Raw genomic sequence first — 15,927 nt, forward strand, 5'->3', positions numbered from 1 at the left:
GTCATGCCCATGGGACGGTAGGAATGAGAAAATATGATGAAAACTATGGATGAGGAATTATCTGTCAAAGAAGGTGAAAAGGTGCTGCAACAAAGGTCCAGGACTTGAAAACATTTATGAAGCTTTTCATTTACCATCTAAACATTATTAAATGGTCTGAGGAAACTTACGTGCATTTTTGTGTCTGAGGCAAAAAACAGAGATTACAAGACAACTCTTCTAAATACAGACACAAAAAAAATGAGAAGAACACTGCCAGTGAGCCACCAGGTATATTGTGCCTGCAGAGTCTGTGACTTTGGACAGTATTTGAAAAGGTGGTGGTGGGAGGGAGGGAGCAGGGGACCAGCAGTTGGACAGTGGGAAATGGCACAATTATCCATCAGCTTTGGGACACAGGGCCATAAATGGAGCTTACTGTAATGTTGGGAGGTGGTGGGATGCATTCCAGTAATGTATCAAGAACACATCGTTCTTGAAGCTGGACACAGGGACCTTGGTATGCTGGTTGAAGGTTAAGCTGCTTGCATATTTAAATAGACACTACAGTTTTGGTAGGTCTACTGGAATCTATTTTTTTCTTTATTAGAAATTACATGGAAGTGGTGAAAAGCACATGGATGTTGGCAGTCTGGACAAAAAATATATAGTTATGCGGAATGAACCAGAGAAAGGTAGGGTATTAAAAGACAGTCTCCAATCTGTTATTATCATAGACTGGTCATTCATTGACTGTATGTTACCTCTGCTTTTCAGCAGCATCCATCAATGCCAGTATAAAAATAGATCTTTGGATCTTCTCTTTCACTGAAAACTTTGCAAGGTCACCCCTGCAGAGGACAAAAGAAGCAATCAGTGAAAACCTCTCTTTCTGATTTACCTTGTAATTATTATTATTACATTCAAAATGAGACAGAGGACAGTTCTAGTTGTGAGAGGAACTTGCTACTGGACATCTCCCATACCATTACCACCACATGTTACCCAAACATGCTTCCTCATCAGAACACAGAGCCTGGGGAGGGACCAGTGATCTGTGGAAGCAATGACTATGTCTACCAGTAAAATAATAATTTCAGGTATTGTTCTTAGGCTCTGAATCCAGCACAACTCACAGTAAAAAGAATAAGGTTGCTCCATCCAAACTGGTTGCTTGTCATGGACCGTCTGGTTCTGGGGGAGCCTCCAGTTTGGCACAGGTTCCATCTCAGGAACTATCCTGGCAGTTTGCAACTGCAGACGAGTGAGTTTCAGAGCTTTGGAGTATTCTCTGACACTCCATTTGAGAGAGACAGCTAAAGAACAGAGAACCCCTTGCAGGTTGTTTCTGCTTGTATTTCCTCAGTGTAGCTGTGACACAGTTAGTGTAGCTATGGGTTTTGGACCAGACACTTGCCCTGCCTCTCTTTATTGTTCTGTAAGGCTGGGCCAAGTTCCCCTTTCCTCATAAAGCTTATTTCCCAAATCCTTTTCTCTCTTGTGGTCTTTCCCTCTCTTTGTTATACTGAATCCTCAATAAGAAGAACACATCTGCTACAAAAGAAAGCTTCTTTGTTCTTTGGTTTGGGGATTTTCCTTTTTTTTTTTTTTTTTTCTGTGTACTTCCCCAAAATAAGCTTAAACAGGTTTTCCAATACACGCTCTCTTTAGTTCATCCTCTCATTAATGATGTTTTTGTGTTGTAACTTTTTCCAAAAGGCTGGGGAAAGATATTGGAAAACTAGTCTTCTGATGGCTAGCTATACATTGAAGCATTTAATGACAGCAATTTCGTAACAAGAACCGGGATTATTTAAATTACCTCTTAGGCAAATTCCTCCAAACATCAGATTGCACTCACATGGCCTAATCATGAGACTTCATTGTTTAATTTGACAATAAAAGTTTTGTTACAGTTAAGGCTTTTGAAAATTTTATGATTTTAGCAACCTTGTTTTAAATAAACAGGTTCATGTAGCATTTAATCTGGAAAATATTGAGCCAGTAACAGAAAGAACTCCAGTAGAATTGTTTTTACCAATTAAAATAGAATTTCTAGAAGCTCCAAAGCTTTGTCTTTGATATGAAATGAGAAATTTATTGTGTAAGTTGGTTTCCCACAAATGAGGATCTTAATGTTGATATATGACTCTGATGGGTAATCAGGTAAATAAGCATTTTCATTTAGTGCAGACATGGTGCTATATCATTTGAATGATAGTCTTAATGAACAGGCATGTGTAGTTTTCCAGAACAAAGTGATGAAAATCTAAAGTGTCACTCTAAGCTATCATAAATATAAATGTTATTTTTAAATCCTCACTCTTCATTTTCTGTGAAAAACATATGATTTCTTCAGTATAGAAATCAAACAAAAATATGGAATTTGGATTCTTGGATTGAATAATAATGCATGGGAAACCATATCGTATGTCTATTTCCATGCTGCTAACATTCAAACATTTATCACAAATGTCATGAGACACAATGTCCCTTTAAAAATCCAGTCTGCATACTTAGATTTTCTCTATGGCCTCATGACTAGAGTGTCCCTGAAAACAGGAGAGAAGCTTATTCATTTAGCTCTAAATTTATAAAATAAAATGAAAAAGCCATTTAAAAATACATTTTTACACCAATATTAAGTGAAATCCACACTGTTCTTCAGCTCTTTTTGCATTTACTTTCTATCAGTTGCTTTTTATAACTGCAGAATACAACTCTGATCCTCTGTTTTGTGTGTTACAGCCACTGTTGTGCAATATTAGAAGTACAGTGTGCTACCAGTGTGGCATTTATATGGACACTGAAGAACAAGTGTATACGGAACTTCTTGTGTTGCAACATATGTTACATGTCAGATTAACCCATAATGTTGAGTAATTTTTCTTTAACCACAGTAATTTGTTTAAGGCCTTTTTTTTTTTTTTTTTTCCCTGTTTGAATGCTTGCTTTTGGAAATTCCTGCTTTATATTTAGTTAAAAAAAAAAAAAAGGCAATGGAAAGCAAAAGTCACAATCGCTTTTTCCACATAGCATCTTAACAGGCCTCTTCCCTCTTCTTCATGTATATGGTAAATAACAAAAGGTAGTGGGTGAGATGGGTTTTTGTGTATCTCCAGGCAGAAGGGTCAATGATTAATCCAAAATATTTTTAATTGGTGCTGAGTGTCATGCAACAGCAAACATAGTACTTCACAATTTTTCACTTATTTACCCAAAAAAGCCTAAAAAGAACCTCAGAAGGCCAGATCCTTAATACGCAGTTAGCGTATCTGTGTTCAGGTAAGCTATCAAGGGATCTAGTTCTATTGTAAATCTGATTGAACTCACAAGGCAGAGTGTGATGTACGTTTTCAGCCCAGACAGTTAAGGAACAGGTAAAATAATAGTATATTACACAAGGATTTTATAGGATTTAATATTAAATCAATAGAAGGCAAGGAAATTAAAGGGCCATATCGGAAAGGCAATGGAGTGTAATGCTTAACATCTGAAAATGTTCATTATTATGAAATTTTGTATGGTCTTGTGCATTTCTGCATTTCTCAGTTCTAAAACATCTCCCAAAGGATCCATATATGAGACTTCTTGTGAGCAATAATAACACTAAAATTAAGGTTGAGACAACACATGAAAAAATGTTGCAAAGCAATAGTTATTAAGATGCTTCACAGAGTCAAGGCATCTTCAGATCATTTTCTCCAGCGCTTCAGAGAAATAAAACAGAAACCAAAATGCAGTGACAAATAACAAATAACAGCAAGACATCCTTTTTGTATTTGCAGATCTGGTCTGCAGTAGATTATCTCCAGGTTTAACCTTGCCTTATAAAATGGGAAATAAGAAAAATAAATAGCATGAAAATTAAAGGGCAAAATTACGGCATCTAGCCACTGGCCTGCATGGGTTTACAGCTACCCTTGAGAGCCTGAGTTGTCTGCTTCCTGCAACCTCCACCTGTGCTCTGGCATTTGGTATTTCTTCCTGTGCAGTTTGATGTGGGGAAGAGAAGGATTTGTCACCAGCCTTCTCTCTGCCCCCTTCCCTAGCACTGTGCGAGGGCAGTCCTGGTGCTCCCATGATAGGGAGGGATGGCTCCTCTAACATGGCTTCTGCCCAGGGGAGCAGGGAAAGTTCCTCCTCCCTTCTTTGTCCACTGTGGCCCAGGGCTGAGAGTCCCTGCAGTTATATTGAATGGTGAGCAGGTAGCAGGTTGTGTATGGTGTTCATTTTCTACAGGCTATACTTAGTCTTTAAAAAAGATCACTGTTTCCTTGTGGAGACTGAAATATCCTGTGGAATACTGATGTTCCCAGGGAGCAGATCTTATGCTGTTTGTTATAAAGTATTTTAGGAAAACAGGGGAAATCTTGAAAAGCTTAGAAAGGCTCTAGTGGCACAAATTCAAACAATTTTACTGGAAATCAAGCAACCTGGAACTCAAGCAACAAAACTCTTTGCTTTACTTTGAATCTGTACTGGGAATGCAGATAAATTTCCACCTACAATATATATGAGTCTATGTTGAATAGATGAATGATTGCATGTTATTTTTGCCTATTTTTCTCCTCATGAACATCATGTCAATTTAGGTAAGGAGTTTTCATAATTCATGTATCAGTTAGCTCTGTAAATGCGGTGTAATTTGCACTGAGGCACTGAGATGAACCAGTACACCATGATTACCAGTATAGTCAGGGTAGGTTACTCTTGTGTGTCCAAGCTTGGGTGCAACTGACTCAAGGTGTTCTGTTGTGAGACATAGTCACTGTGTTGAGAAATCAAGAGCTGCAAGAACTCTAAAAGCTGCTGGGAAAAGGAAAAAAAAAAAAAAAAAAAAGAGAAGGAAAAAAAAAAAAAGCTGGTTTTGTTATTGGTTGTCTCTCTTAAACTGTGGGTGGCAGCAGTGTCCAGGCAGAGAGAATTTTTGGAAGCCTCCCCCACAGCTCTGACCTCCAGTGAATGTTTCTGGAGGAGGCAGCATTAATTGCTGCCCCAAGACTGGAAGGCTGAGCTCACAATGGGCAAACACATTAGTCTGTAAATGAAGGATTAAATCAGGAAACCTTGCTAATAACCCTGTTCAGCAACTCCACAATCACCACAGTATGATGGTGAGTAATTTGTGATGTTTGCAAGCATTGGATTGGTGGCCCTCTAATTGACAAAGTTTTCTATTCTGGATAGCTGTGCTGGTACTTGGAATCGTTCTGTAAGAGGATCTTTAAATAATACACCATGTGTCATGGCACATGTGGCATTCCTGACTTCCACTTCTCGCTTTCCTCATTTGGATGATTTATGGGCTTGTGTAAATCATTCTTGAACATAAGTGGGTGCTTGTTCTTTTGCTGATTCATACTCCCTCCATTGTAAGCAAAGTTATGCCCTCGCACAACCTCCATTATTCACAGGCTTTGCCTGCCTTGAATCTGAATTCACAGGAAAGAGCATAGCTTCTCAGAGATTTCCAGCTCTAGTCAATTTTTTAATATCTTGTCTGCCTACAAAGTAAGCTGAAAATTTTCTGAATAAGCAGGTGTACAAAGAATGACTTCTGTGGCAGAATCGTCATTCCCACTGTCCTTCTGGTAAATAATTGCATGACAACTGGGGGAAAGTTGAAATGAGCTGGAAGTGAAGATGTCCCTGATTTGCTCACTCTGACACAATACATGCAAAATATTTGAGGGTCACCTTTAAAAATTCAAGTTCTGTTTATCTATGCTTTCACATGCTGGTTTCTAATAATGATTAAAATACATTGACAGCGACATTTTTTGCAAGGGCATTATGAAAGGACAAGGCAGTGTATGAAAGAAGTATTTCACAGTGAACACCAAATTCCTGCACTTGTAATGAACAAAACATTCAATGAATTATCCATAAAGTATGCCACGCTTTCCACATATGAAATGCAAATACACTTTTTAAAAGTGTTTGAGGTTTTCAAATCCAGTGAGGGAATTTCCCTCATCAGTTTTGGAAATCTCAGCCAACATGTTGGAATCAGGTAGTCTAGTGCAAACAGTCATGCCTTGTAATGTTTCTCATTTCCCCAGACTTATAGTGGATCTGGTTGTGACACAGAGGGATGAGATGGTTTACTCATGGTTTCTTTAGTGAATCAACTCCTCTCCTTTGATAGAACTTTGACCTTTTGCTTCTAAGACTTGCTGAGATCACCAGACTTCACAACCTTCTCAGAAGAGCATAGGAATGAACAGTATTGTAAAATCAACTTAATGAAGTTGAGTAACACTTCTGGTTTGCAAAAACACTATTACCTAAAAATGAGCAACCTAAAGTTAACTGCAAATTAGATTGTGAAAGTTTTTTTTCTCCTATGCTGAAAGTGGTTAAAGTAATGAGAATAGGGAAAAGGAACAAACTAAACTGGATTTATTAGTCCACATGTGTGAATGGCTTGGGTTTTTCAGAAGTGTGCTGAATGGATCATACTCTTCTGGAGATTTCAATGTAAAACATCCATTGACAGCAGTGGGAACAGAGTGAAATTCTACCCTCGAATTTGTTGATAAGATCTCCATGTAAAGAAGAGAGTAAGGATCCAGCTCCCACACCAAATAATTTACAGCCTAGATGCAGCAAATGGAGCAAATAGAGCAGCCAGAGTTGCAAATGCGAATGATGAGAGGCAGTGCAAAAACTACAGTAATAAAACATTACAGTATTTCACTTGTTACCACAAGTTATAGGCATAGTTACCACAAGTGAGATTTTCAAGTGTTTTGATTTTAGTCCCATTTTACTTGTATGCTCTGATCAATGGATGGATGCAAAGTGTGTTATTATTTTGAGAAAAAATATCATTTCTACATTGTGAAATTATTTCAAAGAATATTTAATGACTTGGAAATTCAGAACTGGATTAATATTAGGTCTCAAACCCCACATTTCTCCTAAGCTCTTCCCTCAGAAAAGCAACTTTGAACCCTGGATTGTACCTACATTCCAGAATTCATCCAGAAGTCTAGATTACAGACTTCCAAAACAAAAATGAATAATATAATATCTATTATCAGATTAAAAAAAATTGTAAAGGAAAGCTAGTAAAATGTTTAAATTCATCAAAGAATACCAAAAAAAAAAGTATTAGATCCGTTCCTATTTACATTGAACATTGAAATTTAAAGGAGGGGCTGGGAAGTGTCTATCGGGAACATTATAAGATGTGCTTAGTGTCCTGACACCTGGGAGTCAGTCAGTGAGTACAAGACACCTCTCAAAAGGTAATTCAGGACATCCTATCTTATCCTATCCTGTCTATGCCAGGCCATAATGCATAAAAAGGAGCGTGCATAAAAAGGAGCGTGGCCAGCAGGTCAAGGGAGGTGACCCTCCCCCTCTACTCTGCCCTGGTCAGGCCTCACCTGGAGTACTGTGTCCAGTTCTGGGCTCCCCGGTACAAAAAAGACAGGGTTCTTCTGGAAAGAGTCCAGCGGAGGGCCTCAAAGATGGGGCCTGGAGCATCTTCCCGATGAGGAAATGCTGAGAGATCTGGGTCTGCTCAGCCTTGAGAAGACTGAGAGGGGATCTTCTCAATATTTATAAATATATTAAGTGTGGGAGACAGAGGGATTTGTCCAACCTCTTTTCACTGGTTTGTGGGGACATGACAAGTGGCAATGACTACAAAATGGATCACAGGAAGTTCTGCACCAACATGTGAAGGAACTTCTTCATGGTGAGGGTGACAGAGCACTGGAACAAGCTACCCAGGGAGCTTATGGAGTCTCCTTCTCTGGAGATATTTAAGGCCCACCTGGATGCCTACCTGGGCAATCTGCTCTAGGGAACCTACATTGGCAGGGGGGTTGGACCTGATGATCTCTTGAGGTCCCTTCCAACCCCCTACAATTCTGTGATTCTGTGATTCTGTGATATGCCACTTTAAAGTAGGCCATACACTGCTGTTTGAACATATAGAGCTGTCTAGGAACATCTGTTTTAGCTCATTTACAAGTGATTTAGTTCAGCTCTTCATCTGTGCTCTTTAAGGGTCAAATGTTTAATTGCGTATAGCGAGTTAGCTCCATTCATTTTCATGAATGTAAGGTGATTTGCATTAACTAAGAACTGGGCCTGGCCACAATGTTCTAAACTGTTAACTTCTTGGTGTGGTAGGTGGTAATAAAAGTCTTACAAGAACATTCTTACCAGCTATGTTATTGTCTAATCTACTAATGATAACAAATTTAGGTTTGTCATGGGGAGACAACCTACAACAGTAGAGACCTTACAGTAAATAGATTCTGATGATTTACGACACTACTTTGTTCCTAGTTTCCTTTGAAGACAGCTCTTTTCACCTATGTCCAGATAAGTCTGATAAATACCAGGTTAAACTGGCCATTCCTATGAGTCATGAAAACATATAGATGTATCTTAGCCAACTCAACTCAAAATATGAAAACACGTGATGGAAAAATATTCATTTTTTGGTCATTGTTTGCTGTAAGATGTTTGAAAAACCTATGTTGATAGAAGATCAACGAAGAAAAGTCTGTTTATTTGATAGTTTTGTCAATGGCATGGTTAACACACTAGCCAGTGAGCCAGACATAAGATAACTGGAAGAATACCTTTGAAAAATGTTTCTGACTTGAAGTAGTACTTTTATAAATTTCTGAAATGGCAAATGAAGAAAGTACTTTCTCACTATACTTCTTTCTCTCTCTGTCTTTTTTACCTCATCACATTTATTCTTGTGATGTGTGTCTTCCTGTAGCAGCTTAAGCAAACCTGCAGTTTTCTTTTTTCATGTGGAAAAATAAAGACTATAACTTGCAAATATGTTTATTTATTGTGTGGTGCCTTTGGTCTGTGAAGGGTTACATGTCTGAGAGGGGAGTTCTTAAAGGGCTTGCCAACATCTCATCAGTCCCTATTAGTCAGAAGAATTGGCATAACTGTAGCTTAATTAAATTTATGAACCAAAGAAACTTCCTCGTGCCTTTGCTTATGTTCTTCGTGGGAGCAAAGTGCCTTTTTAAGTTTAGCACTTAAAATACATTTTTAAAAGTGTTTCTTTTCTATTATTATTTGTTTCATCACTTTTCAGTTAGTTTTTAATCATAAACCTTTAGAGAAGCGGAAGAAGCTGTGACCACCAATCTGAACTCTTACTTAGAATTACCCGATACTGGTCATGGGGACCTGCCCACTTGATGGAGCAGATGATGCCTGACTCAGTGTATCCAAGGAAGACAACAAGAATATTTAGATCTCTTTTGATATATTGGGGAGGGAGGTGGGGAAGAATGTCTTCCTGACCACAGATTTGGCAATCAGTTAACTTTGTGCATGTGAATAAAGAGCAGTTCTATTTACAAGCAATTCATGTATACATCAAAGTTCTGTTTGTGTTGTGGTGATTTTCCATTGCCATTTTCCCCTTTTTAGTTAATTTCAGTTTTTCAGTCCATTTACTTCAATAGACATAGAATTTTAAGCCTTCACCTAACCTCTAAGGACCTGATATCTTCAAGCACTCAGGTAGTATTAGTCACACTGCTGGTGGTACTTAAATTTCCTAACCATAACCATTTAAAAAGGAGGTCTTGTCACAAACTCAGACTATCATCACTGAAAAAAGGACTCAGAAAATCAGATACAGATGAATCCAATCAGAAATTCACACTTTTTTTTTTTTTTTTTTAAAGAGGTGTAATCCAACCAGAAATTTACCGTTCTAAGACAGGTGTCTAAGACAGGCATAACCCCTGCTGGGATATTCCCCCTTGGGAAGCCTGTCTCTCACTTTTGGCTGTAGAACAATTACTTCTTCAGACCAGATACCTGATGGCTAAGTTGATGAGATGAGTCCCACCCTTTTTTATCTTCTTAGTGCTTGTGGAGTCAATGTGCTTCATCAGAGTGACTGATGATCTATTCTGATCTAACACTGACTTAACATATTTACTCCTTTTTCTCTCATTCTGCACAGAAATTATGAAAGACTTATATCCCAGTTGGTGGAAGATGGGGTCCGATACTCAGAAAGGAGCAACTGATTCAGAGATAAAACTGATCTCTGAATGGAGCAAGTTCTATTCCTTGGCTATGCTCATGTAAATCCGGAATAATCCCATTAACAGTAGTGTAAACTAGAAAGGACTTTGGATCAAAGTACTTAGCTGGTGTTGTTTACATTTACAGGAGTGTCCATATTTTCCTGCTCCCTCTCTCTCTCTCGCTCTCTCTTTTTCTCTACCTCTCCCCCGCCGCCCCCCTACATTGCTGTTGTTTTGCAATAAAAATCATTTTAACTTCTAAATTTGTGTTTCCCAAGTTTTAACTAAGAGAATGAGAGAACTATGTTTATTTGGGTGGATTTTAAGAAAAACAAGCAAACGAACAAAAAGGTTGGCATTAGGAACATGAATCAAGAGATGTGATGTACTTCTCATTAATGATTTAAAATATACTTTTGCTAAGAAAGTGGAAGGATTTACTTCTATCTAGTAATTTATAGCTAACTGCACATGCTAAAATGCTACTTACAATAACGAAATATTATGTTCAGTTTTTATTTATTTATTTATTTTAACTATGTAACCTTCATTTCTAGGATATAGTGTTTCTAGTAGGACTCACTGTGTTCTTGAGAAAGTATGTGCTGAGCTTTGTACCTTCCAGGAAAAAAAGATAATTAAAAGTACGATCAACATAAGAAAATTCGTGCACGCTCATCTGAGCAGACTTAAATTATGTTGCTGATGGTATTTACAAAATATCTGTAGCAAGTACAGTGTGTCTGTGCTAAAGTCAATGAAGCATACAATGAACAGTACATAGTCACATGAGAGTTGAATTCATTCCAGTTTGGAGTTTTTTTTTGTTTTTTTTTTTTCACTCAAATGATTGTAGTGACCAACATGTGATTCAGAGTGAGGATCACTCAGGTCAGGCCTGCAGAAGCTGGTGGCAGAATGCCTAAAAGCAGTTCAGACCAGGAATGTTTGTGTGTGGTAGTTCAGAGAGTGTCACATGCAGATAGATATAATTTTTGAGAGAATGCCAGTGCAGCTGGGGCTGTTTCATGCTGACACACTAACAAGGTGTTCTGTTGAACGGTAAACGCTCTTGAGATAATGCCTGAAAACTAAATAATCCTTGCCACTAGTGGGAGGCTAGCTCTTCCCTTCTCCCATCACCTTCCGAGGTGCCAGGTCTCTCCACTGCAGAGGCACCTCTCAGGGAAGAGCTCAGTTTCTCAGATATTCAATAATTCAATGAAAGAACTTCATTGTACTACTTCAGTATATTACATACGTACATAGATTATAATCATATGTTATACTAATGTCCTTATCTATTTAATAGACAACATATTTTAAAATTAAGTTGCCGTGATGTAACTATTATAGAATGAGAGCTCCTTAGGAGCACTGCTGTCACTCAGCATATGGGCCTTAGACCATAAGGCTAAGCAGAGTCCCCCATGTATATGAATTGTTTTCCACTCTCTCTCTGCCTAGGTTTTGTTCACCACTGCTAGACCACTATTCTCTTATTCCTTGTGTTGCACAAATCACCTCAACCGTAACACCACTTTCCATGGAAGAGTGCTAAAGCATTTAGCAGAGAGGAGCCACCAGTCATGTCCCCATAAACACAGAAAGTGCAGAAACAGTAACGCAGCAATCTGGGAACAGCTTTGATGTTTAGATACCCCCAGCTGTATTGGCAATAGAGATGTCTTAAACTGCTTCTGTTTTTCTGACTCATCCTAGCTAAACTATTTTGGGTGTTCCCTGAAAATAGCTATTGAAACCATTGCTCTGGAAACAGTGGATTTTTTCTTTTCAGAGACAAACTCTGATGTCCTGTCAAATGTCAAGGGTGGAAAATCCTCATCCACATGTATGATAGAGCACTGAAGTCTATCACATCATATATTATTTAAAACTCCTCCACATTAATCAGACCTTGGATTTAGGAAAATTGCCAGTCTTTAAAATAAGGGTACAGTTTTCTTGTCATTAAGCTGTCCTTCTGAGTGAAGTCACGCTGTAGGTATGGAACACATAAATAAACACAACTGAGGCTGGACTATTTAGGGAAGTGAAGCTAAAGCACAGGTGTTCCAACACCATCACCTTTCTGAGAAACACTTGTGAAAAAGAAATAATTCTAGTCAAAAAAGCATAATGGTATGAAGGTAAAAGACAGCCATGAAACAGTGTTGAGTAGAGTAATGTTGCATGCCAGATAGCAAGCAGGCAGAGATTGCCTATGCAATGGGCTACTTATTCCTTCTGAGACATCTGACATGACAGAGAGCCATGACACCAATAAGTAGACATATAAGCAGATGAGCCCTCACTCCTGCTGTTCATATGGGACTAAATTTATAGGAAAAAAAAAAAAAAAGAGAGTAATTACAGAGGATGGAAGTCTGCTTTTGTATGAGGCTGTCAACGTTACATATACTGCTGTTTCTTCTCCTTCATTTAACTAATTTCACTAACTCGTGTGATGGGATGATTTTGTAACTAAGAGCAAAGCACTCTCACTTCAGTGCATAGTTCATTTTTGGAAGTCTCATAGAAGTTTTTTTTTTTTTTTCTCCAAAATTGTGCTGCATCTTGCTATCTCAGTCACATGGTTCTTTCAGCACCTCTGTGATGCTACTACTGAACTCTTTGTGTTTGGCAGGAGTGAAGAAGTTAATTGACAATATACTCCTGCCGCCAAATTCATATTACATTCACAGGGTTATGCTCACTCAAGTGGCTAATTTATTAGAACAGATGTTTATTTTGAAGAATCTGGTGTAAATTGTCAGCCATAGTTATTGAGCCAACCTTTTCCACCACTTCTTGGGCACAATAAAACAAAACAGTACAGAAAGAGGAACATGAAGAAAAAAAGTGTACTTGAATGCTAGCAACAAAAGCCGTTTTGTCATTAAGTTGGAAAACTAGTTTTCTAGACTTTAATAAGGAGAGATTTCTAATTGGTAGGACTTGTTGCAGCATTTCATAAAAGATCATGGGTCTAAATAAATAGCTAAAATCTTTTGGCTTGAACTAGGGCTCTTTTGTAAAACATGTATGGGTAGCATTTGGCATGTAGTCCTTAAAGAAAAATTAATTCTAAAATATCTGAGATTCATATTCATTCTCCTTACCTTCACACTGCTATCTTCAGTTAAATTTCAGCACTACCACTATGGAAAAGGATATTCAGCCTTTTCCAAAGTAATATTTTAATTTTGACTTATTTGCTTAGTTTTCTTAGCAGTAAACCACAAATCTGCAAAATCATTTGACAGAATGTTCGGAAAAAAATTGCTACCTGTTCATGGCAAACAAGTACACAGAACTGAATTAGCCAGCCGTCTGGCAACTTTTGCCAGACCTTTGGCAGACACAACTGTAGACACCAGTCTACAGATAACAGCACCAGTGCCAGCGTGCTCCAAGATAAATAGAAATCACATTATTCCATGCTCAGAGTTTTCTCTGATGATGCTCTTATATTAATAGTTTTCTAGGAACATGAATCAGAATCAAGTTGTTATACTGCAACAAAAGGGGCTGGGAATAGAATTTTAAGCTGAATTCTGACAAGTTGAAATTAATGACTAGTTGAATTTTATGACTATCATGTCTTGGATGTAATTAAGTGCAAGATTTTAAGCACCTGCAATGTAGACAGGTCTGTATCTAAACTACACACCTAACTTCCTTTAATAGTAATAAATCTCTAGTTCCAGAGTCCAATTCAACTCAACCCAAAGTAGATATATAAACCACATCTGATCAGTTATGCTGGAGATATGCCAACTACAGCCCATTTGATATAAACGGGCTCTGTATCACCAACTCAGGTGTAGATATTAATACAGTAATCATCAAAAATTAGATAAGATGAACCTAATTCCCCTTGACGTGTGAATGACTCCAAATGGACCATTTGGATATCAAGAAATTCTGCATCAAACTTTTCACAGAATCACAGAATCACAGAATCACAGAATCGTCTAGGTTGGAAAAGACCTCCAAGATCACCTAGTCCAACCTCTGACCTAACACTAACAAGTCCTCCACTAAACCATATCACTAAACTCAACATCTAAACGTCTCTTAAAGACCTCCAGGGATGGTGACTCAACCACTTCCCTGGGCAGCCCATTCCAATGCCTAACAACCCTTTCTGTAAAGAAGTTCTTCCTAATATCCAACCTAAACCTCCCCTGGCACAACTTTAGCCCATTCCCCCTTGTCTTGTCACTAGGCATGTGGGAGAATAGACCAACCCCCACCTCGCTAAAAAGGTGGAGAAAGATATTTGAAGAATATTTATTTATTTATGTTCTATCCATCTGCGTGAATTTCTGAAACACAACATACCATCCTGTGACATGCAAAGAATTTAACCCTTGAGAAGAAATATTTCAAAGAGAACAAAAAATAGAGGAATAAACTGGTAGGGATCTAAAGCACAATTTCTGTCTGAAGCAGATACATTTATGAGGTGAAGTCTAACAGGAGAATAGGGAATCACAATTCAGCCCTGGAAAAGGACAAGACAAACCCGTTTTCTCATTATAAGGAATACAGAGAAAACTTCTGTATATATTTTGTATATATATTTTTTTCCAGTTGTACCCACTGGCCTAACAGAAGACATTACTTCTTCCCAGATACCTGGTGGCACCAGAACTGCACAGTTCAGAGAGAATTATTTCTCCAGTTTCTAAGAAGCGAACATTCAAGAAGACATGCTGGATACATTATCTGACTGAAGCAATTTGACAACTATCCACTGGTGGAAGTGAAACTATAGGAAGAATATGCACATAGCATGATTTGGCCCTGAAATGGCATGAAGAGCCAACAACTTGTCCGTGATACAGTCAATACAACTCTTTCCAATGAGGGCAGTGTGTTAAAGGCACACCTTTCATGAAGGATTTTCAATATACTTTCTAAAAATTCATCACCACTTAGCTTAATTAGGTAAGACTGGGATCACTTTTTCAATACCAAAATATCTCTGCTGCTGTGATAAAATGCATAAGTCCTTAATCTTGTCTCAGTGATGATGATGGGAATTTGCAATTGTGTTCTCCTGGAAATGGCTTAGATATAAGGACTACCTGTAACCTTTCCAAGGGCCTCAGCTATAAGTATGTTTGCAGCTGTAGACAGAGATGCTAAGACTTACTGAGTTGGCATTTTTCCAGAAATGAAGATAATTTTCATTTCTTCTGGAAGAACAAAACAAACAAACAAACAAACAAAAAAAAACAGAGAGAGAGAGAGAAAATTAAAAAAATAAAGGTGCCTAACTGACCACAACTGGTCACAGCTTCCACTTTATGTTTTATATTCCTTTTGAGAATTAGCACACCTGTGTCTCCTTATAAAACTGGTCCTAGAAACCACTGTCAGTGAGTAACTCCTTGGGAAGTACCCAGAAAGCATTGATAATCCAAACATTATCTGCAAGAACTAACATGATACTGATAAGTCAAGACAAAAGTTGCCCTAATTACAAATCTACAAACTTACAATAAATAAAAGCTTGCTACCATAAATCATCATTTTTTGTTGTTGATTTTATTTTGTGTGTGTGTGTGTGAATAAGAATAATCAAGATATATAGAAAAACTTCTGTAGTTTTCTGAAAGGCAAGGGAGATTTGAAAAAATGCATGAATTGTTGCTTTTATTGTGCATGTTGATCAACAGCGAAACTTTGGTCAAAAAGCTTTAAATGCAAATTCTCATACATAAAACTCCAAAGGCAAAGCAGGGCTGGACAAAGTTTTCCTCCAGGAAGAGAGTTGTCTCATTTGGTTGATTTCAATTAACAACTTCCTTGTAACATTGTTGACCTTTTTGGCATAGTACACTTTCAAGTGAAATGCAGGATGCCAGTCTAATCCACTCAGCTCCAGAATAGTTTA

The 15,927-nt window shown here is 37.9% G+C and overlaps 1 long non-coding RNA gene across 1 annotated transcript in view; it reads left to right on the plus strand.

Annotated features, from left to right (window-relative positions):
• The window catches only part of LOC310897682, a 130,541-nt gene extending 115,103 nt beyond the window's left edge, over window positions 1–15,438 (plus strand). Inside the window, exon 3 of the long non-coding RNA XR_014582482.1 lies at window positions 14,660–15,438. This is a non-coding gene — a long non-coding RNA (uncharacterized lncRNA). The remainder of the gene's footprint in view (window positions 1–14,659) is intronic.
• Window positions 15,439–15,927: the final 489 nt, after the last annotated feature.

The sequence above is a fragment of the Anser anser genome, assembly GCF_964211835.1.
Source record: "Anser anser genome assembly, chromosome: 1".
In the NCBI taxonomy this organism is placed as follows: Eukaryota; Metazoa; Chordata; class Aves; order Anseriformes; family Anatidae; genus Anser; species Anser anser.